Source organism: Giraffa tippelskirchi, chromosome 13 (assembly GCF_054371585.1).
Source record: "Giraffa tippelskirchi isolate mGirTip1 chromosome 13, T2T-mGirTip1v1.2.pri, whole genome shotgun sequence".
Classification (NCBI taxonomy): domain Eukaryota; kingdom Metazoa; phylum Chordata; class Mammalia; order Artiodactyla; family Giraffidae; genus Giraffa; species Giraffa tippelskirchi.
The window spans coordinates 10,646,426-10,668,501 of record NC_137287.1 but is presented as its reverse complement, the minus strand read 5'-3'; the positions used below and the strand labels follow the sequence as shown (position 1 = coordinate 10,668,501).

The window sequence follows — 22,076 nt, the reverse complement described above, 5'->3', positions numbered from 1 at the left end:
TCATGTCTATAGATTTTACATTTTTGTTTAGTCTCTGGTTTGTTATTCCTCTTGGTGTTAGCAAGAATTGGGAATTTGGTTTTATGATCTCTTGTGAATGAATGATGGAGATCTATCTATTTTCTGCCGGGAAGACAGACATTCTGGTTTGAGAAGTTTTTATGTTGTTGTATGTTTGTCTACTTGTGAGCACAATCAGTTAAGCATTTCATGCTCACTGGAAAGAGCAGTTCTTTGAGATCTGAACTGGTGAATTTTTGTTTCTATGATTATTTTTGACTTGAGGCTGAAGCTATGAGCTGTCTGTGTGTCTGTGATTCAGAAAAGGCTCGTTTTACACATAGGAAGTGTTTTCTTATCTCCAGGTTAGATTATTCTGTCTTAAAATAGGGGAACTTTGATCTGACTGGCTTTCAGAAATAGATTCATTTCATAGAAATCTCATATTCCCCAAAGATACAGAAAATAGGTAAACTACACTTTAAAGTAGTAGGTTTTTAAAGTGTTTCCTAATGAAAATGTTAGCTCATAAACATGTTCGTATAAGAATTCAACTTCACATAGTTAAGATAAATCTTTGGAAAAATTAGACTGGTTCAATAATTTTGGCTTAATTTATAAGCAATAACTATATATCTTTCCCTTGATTTTATAATTATGAAGATCTTGGTATTTTTTCTCATAGACTTTCTAACCTAGTTTGCTGATCAAATAAACTAGCATTACCCGTACATAGGATTTTAAGATTGTAAGAGATGTAAATTTTGTTTAACTAAATTGAGTGATAATTGTGAAAAATATTTTCATAGCAGTATTTATGCAGTGTAGTCTGTCAGCTTGTTGGACATAATTTCCAACATCTTCAGGTAACTTGAAACCTTGAATTAATATTAAAGTGAGTTAATTGATAATTGTTGTTTACCTAGATATTTTCTAAGACTGGATAATGAAACATTGATGACTAAGCATAATTTTAAATTTATATGTTTGACTTATTACCTTTATGTAGTAAAGAGTGGCTGTATTTGGGTGGCCCCATTAAGAAACTTGTTCGTTTTTATCCCATTGATAAGGAGCACAGAGATGTGAAGCTCTAGTTAGTTCTGTCCTTTGTGTTCATGAAATTTGATAGTTTACTAAAACGTTTGTATACAAGAGTGACTTCAGTTTCCCTCCTTCTAGTTTTTTCTGTGAAATTATTTTGGTTGAAGTGAGTTTTTTTTTTGTTTAAAAGGTACGATTTTGTTTAAAAGGTATTGGTGGGGGTGTTCTAATTGTTTCTATTCAACATCATGGACATGCTAGTCATAACAATAAGAAAAAAAAGCAAAAAGAAATAAAAGTCATATAGATTAGAAAGAAAAATAAGTGCTTCTTCTCTTAGATGGGATGGTTGTCTATAAAGAAAATCCTAAAGAATTCACAAAGAGGCTCCTAGAACTAATAAATTAGTTTAGCAAGGAGACAAGATATAAGGTCAATGTATAGTAATCAGTGTATTTTTGTGTGGATTAGCAATGGACATTCATAAATTAAAAAAATACCATTTATAATGACATTAAAAAAACCCATGAAATATTTAGGTATAAATCTAACAAATTATGTAGAATATGTCTATGCTGAAAATTATAGTACAATTGTCAATAAAATAGAAGAAGGTTTAAATAAATGGATTTATGTTTGTGGATAGGAAGGCACAATATTGTCAAGATGCCAACTCTTCCCAAATTGATGTATAAATTCAAGTCAACCCCAGCCAGTCCCAGAAAAACTTCTGTAGCAATTGTCAAGCTAATTCTAACATTAACAAAGGCAAAGAATACAGAAGAGCCAGAACATTTTTAGAAAAGAGCAAAGCTGAAAGAATCACACTACCTGATTTCAACACTTACTGTAAGGATACACTAGAGACTTCTTTGGTGGTCCAGTGGTTAAGACTCAGTGTTGCCAATGCAGGGAATGCGGGTTTGATCCCTGGTTGGAGAACTAAGATTCCACCTGCTGCAAGTCATGGCCAAACACAAACAAACAAAAAAACCTCAAACCAGTTTGATATTGTCAAAAAGGATAGACACATAGGTCAGTGAAACAGAGAGGAATCCAGGTGTAGACCCTTCCATGTATGGTCAATCTGTTTTGACAAAGGCAGAAAGGGAACACTAGGGAAATTACAGTCATACTGACAAATGCTGTAGCAGCTGGACACCCACATGCAAAATAATGACTCTCCATCCATGATGTGAAGCAGTTTGAACCCTCATGTGTTCCTATGAGCGTGCAAGATTATAGTACAGTTGCATTGGAAAGAGTTTGGCAGTTCAACATTCATTTACCATAAGATCCAGCAACCTCCCTTTAGATATGCCCAAGTGAAATGAAAACTCATGTTTATGCATAAACCAGTACACAGATATTTATAGAATCTTTATTCATAACTGTTCAAAAATGGAAACAATCCAAGCATCCTTCAACTTATGAATGGATAAACAAGCTATTGTATATCCGTGAAGTGGAACCCTGCTCAGCAAACTCCTGAGACCTGCAACTACATGGATGAAGCTCAATGCAATGCATTCTTTTTTTTTTTATATAAATTTATTTATTTTAGTTGGGGGCTAATTACTTTACAATATTGTAATAGTTTTTGCCATACATTGACATGAATCAGCCATGGGTTTACATGTGTTCCCCTTCCTGGACCCCCCACCCACCTCCCTCCCCATTCCATCCCTCTGGGTCATCCCATTGCCCCGGCCCTGAGCCTTTGTCTCATGCATCGAACATGGAATGGTGTTCTGTTTCACATATGATAATATACATGTTTCAATGCTATTCTCCCAGAACGTCCCACCCTCACCTTCTCCCTCAGAGTCCATAAGATTGTTCTATGCATCTGTGTCTCTTATTCTGTCTCACATATAGGGTTATCGTTACCATCTTTCAAATTCCATATATATGCATTAGTATACTGTATTGTTGTTTTTCTTTCTGGCTTACTTCACTCTGTATAATGGGCTCCAGTTTCATCCATCTCAGTAGAACCGATTCAAATGTATTTTTTTTAATGGCTGAGTAATATTCCATTGTGTATATGTACCACAGCTTCCTCATCCATTCGTCTGCTGATGGACATCTAGGTTGCTTCCATGTCCTGGCTATTGTAAACAGTGCTGCGATGAACATTGGGGTACACGCGTCTCTTTCAATTCTGGTTTCTTCGGTGTGTATGCCCAGCAGTGGGATTGCTGGGTCATATGGCAGTTCTATTCCCAGTTTTTTAAGGAATCTCCACACTGTTCTACATAGTGGCTGTACTAGTTTGCATTTCCACCAATAGTGTAAGAGGGTTCCCTTTTCTGCACACCCTCTCCAGCATTTATTGCTTGTAGACTTTTGGATAGCAGCCATTCTGACTGGTGTGAAATGATACCTCATTGTGGTTTTGATTTGCATTTCTCTAATAATGAGTGATGTTGAGCATCTTTTCGTGTGTTTGTTAGCCATCTGTATGTCTTCTTTGGAGAAATGTCTGTTTAGTTCTTTGGCCCATTTTTTGATTGGGTCGTTTATTTTTCGGGAATTCAGCTGCAGAAGTTGCTTGTATATTTTTGAGATTAATTGTTTGTCTGTTGCTTCGTTTGCTATTATTTTCTCCCATTCTGAAGGCTGTCTTTTCACCTTGCTTATAGTTTCCTTTGTTGTGCAAAAGCTTTTAATTTTAATTAGGTCCCATTTGTTTATTTTTGCTTTTATTTCCAATATTCTGGGAGGTGGGTCATGGAGGATCAATGCATTCTTATACGTGAAGGAAGTCAGACTTAAAAGGCTATGTGCTGGAGGATTCCATTTTTAAGACATTCTGGAATAGGTGAAAGTATAGGAACTGAAAACAGACCAGTGGTTGTCAGGGATTCTGTATCTCACTAGGATAATTTTCTGGTCTTTGTGTTGACTTTATCATGTTTTTCATTATTTAAAAACAAGAGCAACAAAGAACAAAGATTCTTCCCCATACACACAAGCTCAGGTTCTTTATAATCATGTTGTCTTTAAAATATTATATTGTCACTTTGATTAAATAGGTAACCAAGTTGTTTCCCTCAGGCAACCATGATTCTGTCTCAATCAAGTGACTAAATCTCCTTTGATAGCTCTTTTGATTTTTCCCAAGTTTGGATCCTAAATTGAGAAAAATAAAATGACATTCCCAGGATATTTTTTACAACTAGTGCAATATTTTAGATTTTCAAGAGTTCCCCTGGAAATGATAAAGATTTGATTTTGTGCCTTATAAAAAAAGATACTAGAAATAATTAGGTTTCTATTTTTTTTTTTTTTTGGTTGTCTCCATACCTCTAAATCTGGAGCAGGAAATGGCAACCCACTCTAATATTCTTGCCTGGAAAATTCCATGGACAGAGGAGCCTTGGGGGCTACAGTCCATGAGGTTGCAAAGATTTGGACATGACTGAGCACTGAACACAAATCTCTAAATCAATTCTACATTAACATAAGAATTTCATGGGAAAAACTGTCAAATCAAAAGAGATGTTCAGCTCAGCCTAGGTTAAGTTTCAATAGTTAAAATGATATTAGTTCAAATATTTCAGAAGTCTTACATGTTATAAGAATACCTTGGAGACTGGTCAATAACGCTCGGTATCCATAACATGTTCTCACCCTCAGTGGAAACAGCCATCAAATTCTGACAAAATGGGTATGCACTCTACCACAGTATAGAATTTTCTTCTCCATTCTGATATTATTGATTGCTGTAATACATTAACCAGGGTCATTCAGTTTCATAACCAAAGAGGTCTCTGCTTTCTCCTGAGTCTTGGCCATAGGTTCTACAGGCTAGATTTTGTCTCTTCAACAAAAAAGGTGACCTCAGGGCCTCCTAAAAAATGATTATGCCAAATACTCTAAAGTATTGATATGGCTAAGAATAGATTCTAAGGCACATGTTTCTGATCTGACATAGCTGAACCAGTTTTCAGATTGCATCAATAGACAGAGTTAGGATTTCAAGGGCTCTTTTCAGTTTAACATGTGAAAGCAGACTGCTTACCCACACCAGCAGAAAGGGAGTTAATTATATGGGATGGAATAGACTGAGGAAGGACATTTACTTTGGATTGTTTGTCTGCAATATTGTTGATAGTAGTTTTTTTTCTCATTTAATTTTTATTTTGTCTTAGAATATAGTTGATTTACAATATTGTGTTAGTTTCAGATATACAACAAAGTGATTAGGTTCTCTCTCTCTCTCTCTCTCTCTATATATATATATATATATATACACATATATATATACGTATATATATATATATACGTATATACATATATACACATATCCATTCTTTATATACATATCAATTCAGTTTTGTGACCCATGGACTGCAGCATGCCAGGCTTCCATGTCTATCACCAACTCCCAGAGCTTGCTCAAACTCATGTCCACTGAGTCAGTGATGCCATCCAACCATCTCATCCTCTGTCATCCCCTTCTCCTCCTGCCTTCAATCTTTCCCAGCATCAGGGTCTTTTCAAATGAGTCAGTTCTTGCATCAGGTGGCAAAGGTATTGGAGCTTCAGTATCAATCCTTCCAATGAATATTCAGGACGGATTTCCTTTAGGATTGACTGGTTTGATCTCCTTGCAGTTCAAGGGACTCTCAAGAATCTTCTCCAACACCACAGTTTAAAAGCATCAGTTCTTCGGCATTCAGCTTTCTTTATGGTACAGCTTTGACATCCATACATGACTACTGGAAAAACCATAGCTTTGACTTAGATGGACCTTTGTTGGCAAAGTAATGTTCTTTAATATGCTGTCTAGGTTGATCATAGCTTTTCTTCCAAGGAACAAGTGTCATTTAATTTCATGGCTGCAGTCACCATCTGCAGTGATTTTGGAGCCCCCCAAAATAAAAGTCTCTCACTGTTTCCATTGTTTCGCCATCTATTGCTATGAAGTGATGGGACCAAATGCCATGATCTTAGTTTTCTGAATGTTGAGTTTTAAGCCAACTTTTTCACTCTCCTCTTTCACTTTCATCAAGAGGCTCTTTAGTTCTTCTTCGCTTTCTCCCATAAGGGTGGTGTCATCTGCGTATCTGAGGTTATTGATATTTCTCCCGTCAATCTTGATTCCAGCTTCATCCAGCCCAGCATTTCACATAATGTACTCTGCATATAAATTAAATAAGCACAGTGACAATACACAGCCTTGACATACTCCTTTCCCGATTTGGAACCAGTCTGTTGTTCCATGTCCAGTTCTAACTGTTGCTTCTTGACCTGCATACCTATTTCTCAGGAGGCAGGTAAGGTGGTCTGGTATTCCCATCTCTTGAAGAATTTTACAGTTTGTTGTGATCCACACAGTCAAAGGCTTTGGCATAATCAATATATATATATATTTATATCAATATATATATCCATCCTCTATATCCATAATCATAATAATCTATATCCATAATCAATATATGTATCCATTCTATATACATATATATCCATGCTTTTTCAGATTCTTTTTCCATGTAGATTATTGCACATATTGAATAGAGTTTCCTATGTTGTACAGTAGGTCCTTGTTGATTATCTATTTTATAAACAGTAGTGTTGGTGTTTTCATGCTCTTCATTTTATGGGCATGGAACAAAATATGAGAAAGCCTTTTCTCCTTCTTCACTAACCCTCAATTTAGTCAACTTTGCTTTTAAGCTAAGTAAAACTTTTTATGGTATCTGATTCTTACCTAACTCCCTAGCATTCAAAAATAAATGTTTTTACTGAGTTTCCTTATTTTTTAATTAAAAATATATTTACTTGGCCTTGTCTGATCTTAGTTGCATCATGTGAGATCTTTCCTTGTGGCACACAGGCTTAGTCGCCCCCTGGCATTTGGGATCCTGGTTCTCAGACCAGCAGTTGAACACACATCCCTAATTTCAAGGCAGACTCTAAACTACTAGACCACCAGGGCAGTCCCTGAGTCTACTTTTTTTGTGTGTGTGTGACAATATAGCTTTGACATGGGTTCATTAGAATCTGTCCTCTTTTTCTCCCAGAATATAATTGGACAAATCAATTGTGTAGCCAAGGTCATGACTAGATGTCACATTTGAGGAGGATTCTCCTTTAATTAGGCATGACAGATCCACTCTTAAGGAAAATTGCTGTGATGATTATTTTGTGGTTGTGCCATGGGGTGACTAGATTAAACATTATTCCTGGATGTGTCTGACTGAGATTAGTATGTGAATCAGTAGACTCAGTAAACTAGATTGTCCTCCAGTTTGCAGATGGCAGATAGTGAGACTTCTTAGTCTCCATAATTGTGTGAGCCAATTCCTACGATAAATCTTTCCCTATATATGTTTATCCTATTGGTTCTATTTCTCTAGAGAACCCCAACTAACACAATTACCGACCTGCTGTTTGGAGTCATTGCCTACAAACCATTCCTAAGGAAACCAGCTTGGTATCTGGCTAACAGACTTCCAGTGTCAATTACTAAGGAAGCCCATCTCCTGCTAGAGCTGTATCAGTCAGTATCAGTTCAGTCGCTCAGTCATGTCTAACTGTTTGCGACCTCATTGACTGCAGCACTCGAGGCGTCCCTGTCCATCACCAACTCCCGGAGTTTGCTCAAACTCATGTCCATTGAGTCGGTGATGCCATCCAACCATCTCATCCTCTGTTGTCCCCTTCTCCTCCCGCCTTCAATCTTTCCCAGCATCAGGGTCTTTTCAAATGAGTCAGTTCTTAGCATCAGGTGGCTAAGGTATTGGAGCTTCAGCTTCAGCATCAATCCTTCCACTGAATATTCAGGACAGATTTCCTTTAGGATTGACTGGTTTGATCTCCTTGTAGTTCAAGGGACTCCCAAGAATCTTCTCCCAACACCACAGTTCAAAAGCATCAATTCTTCAGCGCTCAGCTTTCTTTATAGTCCAACTCTGACATCCATCCATACATGACTACTGGAAAAACCATAGCTTGTGGCAAAATAATGTTTTTTTAATATGCTGTCTAGGTTGGTCATAGCATTTCTTCCAAGGAGCAAGCGTCTTTTAATTTGATGGCTACAGTCACCATCTGCAGTGATTTTGGAGCCCAAGAAAATAAAGTCTGTCACTGTTTCCATTGTTTCCCCATCTATTTGCCGTGAAGTGATGGGACCAGATGCCATGATCTTAGCTTTCTGAATGGTGAGTTTTAAGCCAGCTTTTTCACTCTCCTCTTTCACTTTCATCAAGAGGCTCTTCAGTTCTTTGCTTTCTGCCATAAGGGTGGTGTCATCTGCACATCTGAGGTCCCTGCTAGGGCAGGGATGTCACAAAATGGGGGATCTCAAGAAGAGAGGAATTCATCCCCAAATATAAGCACCTATACCACCAGGTGAAATCTGGTGGAGAGAGTGTCTTGCACTTGTTTTTCTAGCCTTAGGATAGATGAAAAATAATAGAGGTTTCCAGAAGTCCAGTCCAGGATTTCTTATAAAAATTTCAGCACAGAAGTTTGCTCCATTCTGAAGGGCTCTAAAGCACATTCAAGGAGTCATGTCTGGTTACTAAAGACCTTTTTTTCTCCACATATATGAGTAAGCAAGCCAAAGATACTGATACCAGCCACTTTGGAGGTTATATATGATACGAGGAAAGTAGTGGAGAGACTTCTGAGTTGTCCATAATTTGAAAATAAGGCAAAAAAATGGACTGATACATCCTTTCGATAGAGCACAGGCCCACATAAATTTAGAGAGGTTTATCTTGTTCAACTTTTTATTGATTCAGGCTTTCAAATTTAGTGAAGTTACATGTTAACTTTTGTAGATTTTTGTCCAGTATAGATGCAAATGATTTGTGTCCAATGGAACAGAAAATCTGAAGTTTATAGCTTACTGCCCTAGTGGACATTTAAGGATTTGTATCTAGTCCAGAAATTTTATCCTAATAGCCCTTTTCTTAATTGCCTATAAAGACCTGGTTGCTTAAATGCTATTTGAACCAATCTTAACATTTCACTGCTTCCCTCAGTAATTAATGAGTAGAATAAAATCTTTCACAAGCATTCATTTTATATTTGCATGAGTTATGCTTTTAAAATCCTGAAAATTGTACTTTCCCATAAATACAGATTTGTCTTTTCATTTTTATTAATCTCAGAGATTGAGAAAGGGATTCTGATGTATGTGGTGTATAACTGAGTTGATACAACTTCAGAAACTTACTAGTGTCACACCTACCAGTAGCAAAAACAGGATCCAAACAGAAGCTATTTGACTTCACAGCCATACCTTGAATGTTAAAATTTTTTAATTGAAATGTTTTTATTGAAGTATAGGGGCTTCCTTGGTGGCTCAGCCGTAAAGAATCCACCTGCCAATGCACAAGACTCAGGTTCGATCCCTGTCTCGGGAAGGTCCCCTGGAGAAGGAAATGGCAACCCACTCCAGTATTCTTGTCTGGGAAATTCCATGGACAGAGGAGCCTGTTGGGCTACAGTCCATGGGAGTCACAAAGAGTGGGACATGACTTAGCAACGAAACAGAAACGACACTGAAGTAGTTGATTTATGGTGTTGACTTACAACACTGAGTTTGTCTCAGGTGTACAGCAAAGTGATTCAGTTACACGTATATACTTGAACCATTTTTTACAAATTGCTTCCTATAGCTAGTTTAAAGCCTTGCTGCCCTACTGACAAGCTGTGTAATTTGCGGTAAGTTACTTAACTTAATAAGACTCAGTCTCCTACCTTTGTCATGAAATGGAGATCTGATGTGTGTAGAGAGTTTGGGAGCATTAATTGAGCTATGTATGCACAGAGCCTGACCCACAGTTATCATCTGGTGCAGCCTACTCATGTCACAGTCCCAGAAAGCGCAGAAAACTTGACTCAGGTACGAGGAAGAGTGTCAGAGGGAAGGCTGTGCCAATGCCCTGACTTCTCGTCCAGAACTCAGGGCTCTTAGAACCTCTGACCAGCTCTCTTTCTCCAAAGCCCCCTACTTAGGGACCAAAACACTCTTTGATGCAGTTCCAATGCACCCGTGAGCTGCTCAAACTAGTCCTTGCTCAGGCAACGAATAATTCGCAGTGTCATTACCTGCCTGATGCCTTTTGAAGCAGCGCTGTCCCCAGGAGTGCTGTCACTGGAGTGACAATCCCTCATGTTGTACAGCTCCCCAAGGCTGACACTCTGCTTCTGTGTTTTAAAATGCTCAAGACAGATCACAGAGAGTGCCAGTTCATTCCAGAAAGCAGAAAGATACACGTTAGGCTGTCCTATGGCTAAGTAGGGGAAGTGGCAGATATGTATGTATGTATTTCCTATTCAGCCTATCTCAGCTGTGGTTTGGTTATGAAGACAATTCTCAAAGTTTAGTTTTGGAGGGTTCTAAATCTGGGAGTTTTACAAGGTGCCATAGGATTCCAAATCATGAATGTCAACTGTGGAAGGGACACAGAGAGTAGTTAGCTCAGTGGCCTTTGTGTTTGCGGCTGTGGGGGAGTGTGAGACACACCCTATCCACCCCCCCCCACCCCCCCCCGCTCTGAGCACATGGGCAAGGTTGGGAGGTGATAGGTTAGGCCTGTAGCCTCCAACCCCAGCTGTTTATCCAAATAGATGTGTTTGTGTCTGCTGTACACACAGCGCTTACTATAGATAGCATTGAGGGAAAGAACTTTGGTTTAAAAATCGTGATTTAGTCTAATTTATCTTACAGATAAGGAAACTGAGGTCCAGACAGGGAACTGCTTTGTCCAATATATAAGACTAAGCTGGGCTTCCCAGGTGGCTCAGTGGTAAAGAATCTGCCTGCCAATGCAGGAGACATGGGTTTAATCCCTGGGTCAGGAGGATCCCCTGGAAGAGGAAATGGCAACTCATTCCAGTATTCTTGCCAGAAAATTCCCATGGACAGAAGAGCCTGGTGGGCTACAGTCCTTGGGGTTGCAAAGAGTGGAACACAGCTAAGCAACTGAGCACAGGCACGATAAGACTAAGCCTGTCCCATGGCTTAGACTGGAACTCAAGTCCCTGATTCCCATAGGATTTCCCCCCTCTCCTCTCAGTAGGGCTACGAGTTGACTTTCATTTTTGCCATTATTTTCAGCAGAGGCATCAGTAAACTTTTTCTACAAAGGGTTATATCATAGGTATTTTCCATTTTGTGGGCTATATAGTCTTGGTTGCAACTACCCAGGTCCGTCCTTGTAATGCAAAGCCACTGCTAGACAAAATGTAAGTAGGTGAAGGTGGTCAGAAGGTACAAACTTCTAATTATAAAGATCATGGCATGATGACTATAGCTACTAACGGCTTCCCAGGTGGTGCTAGTGGTAAAGAACCTGTCTGCCAATGCAGGAGACATAAGAGGTGTAGGTTCGATCCCTGGGTCGGAAAGATCCCCTGGAGGAGGGAATGGCAATGCACAGTGGTATTCTTGCCTGGAGAATTCATGGGCTGGGGAGCCTGACCGGCTACAGTCCATAGGGTCGTAAAGAGTCGGACATGACTGAAGAGAGTGAGCACAATATCATATTAGAAACTTGAAAGTTGCTAAGAGGGTAGGTTTTTAAAGCTCCCACCATATACACAGAAACTGTAGCTGTGTGAGCAATGGATGTGGTACTAACCTTGTTGTGGTGATCATTTTGCAATATATACATACATAAAATCACTATGTTGTACAGCTTAAACTTACATTGTGGTCTTTGTCAATTATATCTCAATAAAGGTGGGGGGAAAAGAAAAAAAGAGGAGGATCTATGTATATGATAAGAAATGTATGCTTGTTGTTTTAACTTAACTGGCTCAGAGCCAGGAGACTTAAATTTAATGCCTGTCTATTTCTCATTAGCTGGGTGAACTTGGGAATGTCCTTTAGCCTCTCTGAGCTTCAAGTGTGTCATCTTTCGAGTGGTGATTGTAATACCTACCACCAAAGATTGTTGTGAAGATTAAACAGGATAATGTATTAAAGCTCCATGTTAAACCCTGTTTTTTTTTAATATACAAATACATAGCAAAGTGTTTTTCTTTTAGTATAAACTGAATTTTCAAAGAGATTAAACCTGAAGAGCGATTTATCCTTGCAGCGGTGGGCACTGTTCTCAAAGTTGTAATCCACTGTGGAAACGGTGGATCATTCTGACATTTCTCATGGATCATCGGGATATTCGCCAAGGCCTGAGAATGGATTTTGAGATGTCTCTTAGGCTGGAATTTTAATTCCTTGCAAATTACATTGCTCACATGAAAATGTACTATATGCTAGCCTCAACGCCAAATGAGGTTTGCGTTATTTTAAATTTGATTGATGTCATTCTCTTGTGCATTCCTGAAAGAAATATAGAGAAGTCAGGTGACTCAATACCAGTCTTAAGTGATACTTATTAGCATGATGGTTATTCAATAAAGATATTCTTAAAGTGTAGGAGGCTCTTGTACAACTAGATTCAGTTGCATGCTGAAGGCTGTGCATGTTCATTATTTCCCAATTGTTACCGAGAGTCCAATTTTAATTTGTTTGCTATTTCTGTTAATACCAAGGCCCACTTAGTATATCCATTGAAAGTCCTCAAGAATATTAACAGGGAATCCTCCTAGAATTGCTAGAGTTTTTAAATGTTTGTGAATTACTCTGACAGGCTTTTAGTTTTAACTCACATTAAGGAGATTTCATTATTAACAAGAATATGTGCAAATTAAAATGAGGCCATTAGCATCTTAAAAACATTGCATTTTTAAAAAGAAAGCAAGTTTGAAAAAATTTGAGAAAATGCATTTTGCAAAAACCAAGTTGCCAAAAATAAAGAGAGAAGAGAAACCAAATTTAAGCATACCAATAAAGACATACTGATTGTGTTTACAAACGAGTACTGAGAAGTATTATTTAGAAGAAAGTGAATTGGACTAGAAATCTGTGTTCCAGTTTTAGGTCAATTTTCCAAAAAACAATAGAACGGCAGAGAATTAATTCATCATCTGTTTAACTTTCCAAGTAACAAATTCATAGAATTTGCAAAATTTCCTAAAATTGTGTTTATTTTAAACTGTTGGTTGATTTTTTAAAACAAAAGGTTTAGATGATTTCCAGGAAGTTTTAGGTGATCAGCTTGCAGAAGAAGATTTTAGGAACTCTTCATGGTGTTTCTGTCCCCAAGCTTCCCACAGTGACTGGAGCTCCCGAGACGGATCAGAGGGTTTGCCGGAGGAAGGTAGAGAGAAGGGTCAGCTGAGAACACAGCCTGGGCTGCAGAGCCCACAGGAGCTTTGAGCAGCACAGGGCAGGGCAGGGTAAACCAAGGTGAGAAGGGTAAGGGTGGGGAAACCTGGAGCTCCAAAGCGCAAGGACTTGGTAAGGGAGAGGCTCCTGGTGGTACAGGAGGTAGAATTGGGGGCCAGCGAGAGGGAGCCCTAAGGGTTGTGCCAAGGATGAGAAGGAACCTGGCTAAGGAGTATTCCAGCTCCTCACAGCGACACCCATGGGTCCAGTATGAATAGCTCTAAAGCTAATAAGTAGTTAAAACGGGAGCACCGTTTTGATGATTTGGGAAACTCAGAAATTAGTCACTGATGACTCGGCATTTGGTGGAATGGCAAGTGCACTGACTTTTATCAAACTGACTCAGCGAACTGATTCAGCTTCAGCTCCAGGTGGACAAGACACCCTCCTCCATGGGCCTCCGCAGTGGAGCAGCGGGGCCAGCCCAGGTCAGAAGGGCACAGGGACGCCTTCTCCAGGTGGGTGCCCTGGGGGCAGAGGGAAGGCGAGCAAGGCAGGCTCTGGGCCTTGACCCCCAAGTCAGCCAGGCCTGCCCTCTTCCACCGCATGAGGCTGCTTGTGGGAGAGAGGAAATGTTTCACTGTTAAAATCAGCAGAAACACATTTGGAAACTACTAAAAAAGATGATTACACACCCTTTGGAATAATAATAATTAATACTTTAGAGCACTTACTATACCCTGGACACTGTGCTGAGCACTTTATTTCCTCATTAAATTTTTTTTTTCATTTAAAAATTTATTTATTTTTAATTGGAGGATAATTGTTGTACAATATTGTGTTGGTTTCTGCCATTTATCAACATGAATCAGCCCCAGGTATGTGACATTTCTGCATTTAATCCTCACTCCTGCCCTTTGAGGAAGGTGACTGCCATCCTTACTTTGTGGGTGAGGAAATGGGCTCAGGGTGTCTGACTTTTTCTAGAAAACCATGCATTGTAGAATATCCCCCACTGTGCAAGCTGCAGATGACCTGGTGTCTCTCTTTTGATCTTTTGATCACTCTCACATGGGCGCATTCTAGGGGCTTTTTTAGGCAGAAGATACAGGAGACAGGGGTTCAATCCCTGGGTCTGGAAGATCCCCTGGAGTAGGAAATGGCAACCCACTCCAGTATTCTTGCCTGGAGAGCCCCATGGAGAGAGGAGCCTGGCAGGCTACAGTCCATGGGGTCACAAGAGTTGGACATGGCTTAGCGACTAAACCCCCACCATCAATCTGTTAAGAGAGTAGATCTCATGCTCTGTGTTCTTACCACAAAACACAGGGACTTCCCTGCTGGTCCAGTGGTTAAGAGTTCGCCTTCCAATGCAGGGAGTGCAGGTTCGATTCCTGGTTGGGGGAGCTAAGATCCCACATGCCTGGAGCCAAAAAATCAAAACATAAAACAGAAGCAATATTTTAAGAAATTCCATAAAGACTTTAAAAATGGTCCACATCAAAAAATCTTGAAAAAAAAAAAAAAAACACCCAACATCGAAAACCAATACATAGTGTATCTACTGTGTTCCCAGAGTTGTGCACGGGGTCTTGTTTCATCAGGTAAACCCAAGAGTTCTAATATCACTGCCTTTCCACAGACAGGGAAACTGAGTCACCTGGGATCAAGTCAGTTGCCAAAGCATGCAGCTGGCAGAGCCCTACTCGCCACCGACCACTTGTTGCTTCTTCACCTCTTTTGACCGACCCCTCACTGCCCTCTCCCAGGTCACAGTGACTCCATCTCTTCCAAACTCCTCTGACTCTTTAAAAAGCAGCTCACAGCTCTTTGACCCTTTGCATAGCATGTTTTCCATTGTAGATTAGCTTTGCTGGAATCTATATCTCCTCTCCCGAGCTGGGGTGGGAGATTCCTGAGGGCCCTGGTCCCCGTCACTTCCTTCCAAGGTGTCAGAACCGGACACAGGACTTGATGACTTTCTTGTGCATTCTTCAGTCACCCTGGAAGCCGTTTGTCCCTGGGAAATTACAGCTTTCAGTTTGTTTGTATTGAGCACAATGGGGATTTGTTTTCTGTCCTACTACCTAAATGTCTTCATGGGATAATTGTCGCTGTGTTTCAGGGAAGGTTTGCACCTCGTGGGGTCAGCCCTTTCTCCAACATCCATCACGGTCAGCCGCCAATGTCAGCAGCTCTGAGCCCGAGCTGCTCGCTGCCAGCTTGTCTTGCCCTAGTGGGCAACCTGGTAGTGCCCAACTCCAGCCCCATGTCCAGGTGACAAATGCTTGAGAGGCTTAGTCTTGCTCCACAGACCTTTTGCTCAGCACTGACCATTGCCATTTGGGGTAAAGATTGGGGAAAAGACTTTTGGCCACTTGTTTTTTTAAGTACATACTTTAGCTGATAGCCAGATACACAAGAGGAAGAGGCCAAAGAGATGTATGGTGGCCGCAGGTGAGGAGATGCCATGAGGAGGAGGAGTTAGTCCACCATTATGCCCACGTTCTCTTACTCATTAGGAAACGCTGTGTAGGCTGCAGTATCCACTATGGTAGAGAGAAAAATTGCCCCTCCAAGACGTCCTCCTTCTAATCTCTGGATCCTGTGGCTGGGTTAGGTGCCATGGCAAAGAGGAATTAAGGATGCAGAGGGAATGAAGCCTTCCCATCAGATGACCTTAAAATAGAGGGGTTAGCCTGGATTATCCGAGGGCCGGATGTAATCACAGGGTCTTTGCAAGGGGAAGAGGGAATTGGCAGAGCAGTCAGAGAGATGGCAGCCTGAGAAGGACTTAGCTCAATGTCGCTGGCTTTGAAGGAGGAGGAAGGTAGCCATGATGTAAGGCAAGCAGGCAGCTTTTAGAAGCTTAAAAAGGCAAGGCAAGGGATTCTGTCTTAGAGCTTCTAGAAAGCAATGCACCCTGCCGGTACCTGGTGACTTCCATGTCAGACATCTGACTTGTAAGACTTGTAAGATGTTAAATTTGTGGGGTTTTTTTTAACCGCTAAATTAGCAACAAATTGTCACAGTGGCAATGCAGAACTAATAGAGATTCCTTTAAAAACTAAAAATGAAACTACCATATGATGCAGCAATCCCATTACTGGGCATATACCCAAAGAAAACCATAATTTCAAAAAGACACACTGCACGCCAGTGTTCATTGGAGCACTATTTACAATAGCCAGGATGAGGAAGCAGCTTAATGTCCATCCATAGGGGAATGGGTAAAGAAGATGTGGTACATATATACAATGGAATATTACTCAGTCATAAAAAAGGAATGAAATTGGCTCATTTGTAGAGACGTGGATGGACCTAGAGACTGTCATACATTGTGAAGTTAGAGCAAAACAAATATTGTATATTAATGCATGTATGAAATCTAGAAATTTGGTATAGATTATCTTATTTGCAAAACAGAAATAGAGACATAGACATAGAGGACAAGTGTATGCACACCATGAGGATAGGCAGAGGGGTGAGATGAATTAGGACATTGGGACTGACAGATATGCGTGATTGATACTATGTATAAAATAGGTAACTAACGTGAACTACTGTATAGCACAAGGAACTCTACTCAGTGCTCTGTGTGCCCGAAGAGGAAGAGAATCCAAGGAAGAGGGGCTACCTGTATACGTATGGCTGATTCACTTTGCTGTAGAGTAGAAACGAACACAACATGGTAAAGCAACTATACTCCGGTAAAAAAAAAATAATTAAAAAAACTGTATACCTTAAATACTCTCAGTTTGTGAAACTTTTGTCAACTCGAGGAAAATTTCACATTTGAGAGTTTGCATATTTTTGTCTAGATTTCAAACACTATCCTGACCTGCAAACCTGAGTGTTTCCCCTTTCACCCAGTTTTGAAAAACCACTCGAAAGTTGTTTTCCTAAGATGTATAAAACTTGCCGCTTGATTTTCTCAAGATATATAAAAAGTCAAGCTCTGGTTAACTGGTCACTTTGGTTTTTGCTTCTGAAAACTCTTTCAAAAAGCAATTTTGTGTTTGGACCAACTTTGTGAAAATGGGAAAAGATGGCTATGGTTGCTAAGAGAAGCTGCCAGGGTGTTGCCATGGGAACAATTGTTTTAAAATCAGGAATAACAAGCTCTAAGTGTAAAGAACTGAGGTAGGGAAGGCAGGGGAAGAAGCTACGTATTACTTCCTCCTCATTAAGGACAAACAGCCTGCAGTTTCCTGCCGATTCCTTAAGTCCAGCAAACATAGTTCTGCTACTCTGTGGAGGGCATAGTAAATGCATGGGTTTTAGATTAAAGCGGATTTGGCACATTTACCTCTGCCATCTGCACAACAAGACCTAGAGGAAGATGCAGAACTACCCAGGGACTCTGTTGTGTTAGCCGTGAAATGGGGACTATGGTAGTAGTACTTACCTCCTGGGGTGGGTGTGATTACATGAAAAACACTGGCAATTTGTCTCACACCATGTCTGGAAAGTAGTAAGAACTCAATCCCTGATGGTGCTGTTATGCTCAGACAAGAGACAGTTGCAAGGCTCCAGACTGTACTTCCAAACCAAATTGGGGAAAGACCTTTCTAAGGATTCCCACTCCATCAGGCACTGATAAGTGATCCTCCAGTATAGGACTGGTAGGCAGTAGCTTAGTCTGTCTGTGAGTCACCTTGAGGCAGCCACACCTGAGCTAGTCTATACTTAGCACAAGGAGCAAATTCAGTGCTCCCATGGCTGGCTGTCCTGGCAATGCTGTCAAAGCTCTGGCAAGCTTGCTGTTGGCTTCTGCCTGTCTCTCTTGGTGGGTCAAGTGGACCAGCACTGATTGAGGTGCCAGCTTTGAGAAGCACTGTTCTAGATCACCGTCTGATCATGTGGCGCAGCAACTGTTTATTTTCTCTGATTTCACTTGAGGGTGACTGATGTGAAGGGCAGGAAGGCAGGGAGGGGGACCAGACCCATGCCGTAAACAGGCATGCAGACATTTTTAAAAATTGGAGTATAATTGCTTTACAATGTTATGATAGTTTCTGCAGGACAACAAAGTGAATCAGCTCTATGTATACATATATCCCTTCCTCTTGAGTCTCCCTCCCTGGCCCCATCCCACTCCTCTAGGTCATCTCAGAGTACTGAGCTGAGTTCCTTGTGCTGTGCAGCAGCTTCCCACTACCTATTTTAAACACGGTAGTATATATATTGGAGAAGGAACTGGCAACCCACTCCAGTGTTCTTGCCTGGAGAATCCCATGGACAGAGGAGCCTGGCAGGCTACAGTCCATGGGGTCGCAAGAGTCGGACACGACTTAGTGACTAAACCACCACCACCACCAGTGTATATATGTCAATATATGTGTGTGTGCTCAGTCATGTCTCTTTGCAACCTTACAGACTGTAGCCTGCCCGGCTCCTCTGAGCATGTGATTTTCTGGGCAAGAATACTGGAGAGGGTTACCATTTCTTTCTCCAGGGGATTTTCCTGACCTGGACATTAAACCCATGTCTCCCTTGTCTCCTGCGTTGCGGGTGGATTCTTTACCGCTGAGCCACCAGGGAAGCCCATATATGTCAACGCTACTCTCCCAATTCGTCCCACCCTCTCCTTCCCCGACAGGGACTTTGAAGATTGACTGGCCAGTTTGCAGATGCTTTTCACCACCAGGAAGTGAAAAGGCTCAACTGAGTCTGAGGAGCAAGTCTAGAACTGGGAAAGCAGCTAAATGCTGAGTTGAACTGGGAGGAGGGGGCAGAAGAGAAACTAGAGGAGGACAGATAGTCAGCAGAAGGACCATGAGAGGATGGGGTGGATGACAAATGGTGGAGAGGGGCGACCTGAGGTGGCTCTACCCTGGGGGATGTGTGTTCTTGACTTGGCAAATCCAAGGGGGTAATGCTGCTCAGTTGCTGCTGCTCAGTCGCTTCAGTCATGTTCGACTCTGTGCGACCCCATGGACTGTAGCCTACCAGGCTCCTCTGTCCATGGGATTTTCCAGCCAAGAGTACTGGAGTGGGGTGCCATTGCCTTCTCCGAAGGGGGTAATGAGCTGTCTGCAAAACCTGGCTGGTCAGCTCAGGCCAACAGAAAAATTCACCTCTCTGCTAGCAGAACTAGCTTTCATATAAGACCTTGATGAGCTATTTCCATTGTGACTTGGCACACACACATGATATACTCACGGATACTATGTCAGTAGTATAATATATAATCAAATCTATGATCAAAATAGTAAATCCTCATTATGCTGAAAGAGAAACAGAAAAATATAAGAAAAATCTCAACTCTAACCCCACTACTATGGACATTTTCAAGCATTCTTCTACTTTGGAGTCACCACTAGGATGGAAACGAGGCTTTGACCTTCTCACCCAGTGTTCCACAAGCTTGACAGTCCAGCTGCTTGGGCTGTGGATGACTTCTAGAGAAGGATTTCCTGTTGGAAATGTAATTGCATTTGGGAATAATTATAGAGGCCGTGACTATGTGTACAGACTGCCTTCTCAAACAACCAGGAAACCCAACAAGGCCTGAGCTACAACCAGCTCAAAAATGGGTTATTTTAAAAATGACTATTGTCAATCATTAGCTGGTTACTTGCTGTTAGCCTATTTCAGTGAATTTTGAAATTTTCAAAGAAATTTATATGGACAAAGAGCCCAAGACTAGGATGTTAATGGGCTGCCCTGGTGGTTCAGATGGTAAGGAATCTGCCTACAATGCAGGAAACCCAGGTTTGTTCTCTGGGTCAGGAAGAACCCCTGGAGAAGGGAATGGCTACCCACTCTACTATTCTAGCCTGGAGAATTCTAAGATCAGAGGAGCTTGGCTCAAAGAGTCAGACATGACTGAGCGACTAACACTTTCACTTTTAATTGCAGGATGTAGCAAGGGTAAGAAAAGGGATACCAAGGAGCAACTTGATCTCTTAAGCAGTTCTTGAGTTGTATCTCTTCATGCTCTGAAGAGGATGGGAGTGAAAAAAAAATGAAGTCTTTCTTTGATACAGCATTTTTTCGTTAAATTATATTTTTATTAGCATATAATTATGGAATGCTTTGGAGTCTATAGAATGTCAGGGGACCTTTTTCTTGTGTCTAAAATAATAATGAAGCTGTGTACTATACCATTCGGAGAAGGCAATGGCACCCCACTCCACTACTCTTGCCTGGAAAATCCCTGGACGGAGGAGCCTGGTAGGCTACAGTCCATGGGGTCACTAAGAGTCGGACACGACTGAGCAACTTCACTTTCACTTTTCCCTTTCATGCCCTGGAGAAGGAAATGGCAACCCACTCCAGTATTCTTGCCTGGAGAATCCTAGGGATGGCGGAGTCTGGTGGACTGCCGTCTATAGGGTCGCACAGAGTCGGACACGTCTGAAGCGACTTAGCAGCAGCAGCAGTACTATACCATTAGTTTGTCTAGTCCTTCAACTGTGTTACTCGACCCCAGGGACTGTAGACCACCAGGCTGCTCTGTCCATAGGATTTCCCAGGCAAGAATACTGGAGTGGGTTGCCATTTCTTTCTCCAGGAGATCTTCCCAACTCAGGGATTGAACCTGTGTCTCCGGGGTTGGCAGGTGGGTTCTCTACCACCTGAGCTACCAGGAAAGACTTCAACTAGTGTTTTTTTAAAAAGTCTTTTTCACATGGACCATTTATAAAGTCTTTATTGAATGTGTTACAGTACTGCTTCTATTGTTTATGTTTTGTTTTTACAGCTGTGAGACACGTGGGGCCTTAGCTCCCCAACCATGGATTGAACCCACACCACCTGCATTGGAAGGTGAAGCCTTAACCACCAGGGGAGTCCCCCTTCAACTTGTATTTACTGAGTATCTATTTTGTGCCAAATCAGGGACCAATGATGACTTATTCCTGGTCCCTACCTTCAAGAGAGCTTCCCAGGTGGCTCAGTGGGTAAAGAACCCGCCTGCCAATGCAGGAGACACAGGAGACTTGATTTTGATCCCTGGGTTGGAAAGATCCTCTGGAGGAGGGTATGGCAACCCACTCCAATATTCTTGCCTGGAGAATCCCATGAACAGAGGAGTCTGGTGGGCTACAGTCCATAGGGGTCACCAAGAGGCAGACATGACTGAAGCAACTGAGCACGCACGCACGCACGCACACACCTTCAAGGAGCTCCCATCCTTGTGAGGTGGCAGCATACTGCATATTGGCTGTGTTTTGCCTCTCCGAGGGGCTTTGGAGGCACAGAGAAGGAATGAATTGAGGCAGCCTAGGGCAGCAGAGAAAGAAGCCTCCCAGACACTGAAGGACAGAGTGGAGTGAGCCTGGCTGTCAAAGTGGCAAACAGTGAACAACACACAGGTCACGGCTGGAAAGATCCGGGTGGTTCTGAGCTGCTCTGAGTGTGGCTGGAGGGTCGAATGGGGAAAAGCGGAAGGGTTGGCGCCCTGCTGCTGCTGCTCATCTCTGGGATGCCTCCTAGACTGGTTCCCACACATCAGCATCTACTCCTCCCACTCAGGTCCTGCTGTTCTACTCCCTGGTGCGGGCTCCACTTCTGTCCTGGCTGCAAGCTGTGAGAGCATGGAAGGAATTCAGCAGTTGGTAAGTGCTCAATCCGTGTCAGCTATTTTTGTTATTAATACAACTGGCTGCCATAGTTCTAGAAAGTTGCAGTCACTTGGATTTGTGTATTTCATAGAGAGAAAGCAGAGAAGCTTTACAGACAGAGGGAAGAAGTCCCACACTAGATGAAACCTTTTAAATTTAATCCCCAGGACGATCTCCTTGATCTTCCCCAGGAGAGCCCCTTCCCTCATGACACCTCTCCAAAAGAGAGAACCTTGGCTCATTTCTGCCCAGCATTCGGG

The 22,076-nt window shown here is 41.6% G+C and overlaps 1 long non-coding RNA gene across 8 annotated transcripts in view; it reads left to right on the top strand.

The window, feature by feature from the left end:
- Positions 1-22,076, top strand: part of LOC145532588 (uncharacterized) — a 623,961-nt gene that overhangs the window by 346,437 nt on the left and 255,448 nt on the right. For 7 of the 8 annotated variants that reach the window (XR_014073406.1, XR_014073396.1, XR_014073404.1 and 4 more), the window contains one exon: positions 21,728-21,810. This is a non-coding gene — a long non-coding RNA (uncharacterized LOC145532588). Of the gene's footprint in view, positions 1-20,954; positions 21,020-21,727; positions 21,811-22,076 lie in introns of all 8 variants that reach the window. The other variant, XR_014073394.1, reaches the window with a different exon arrangement.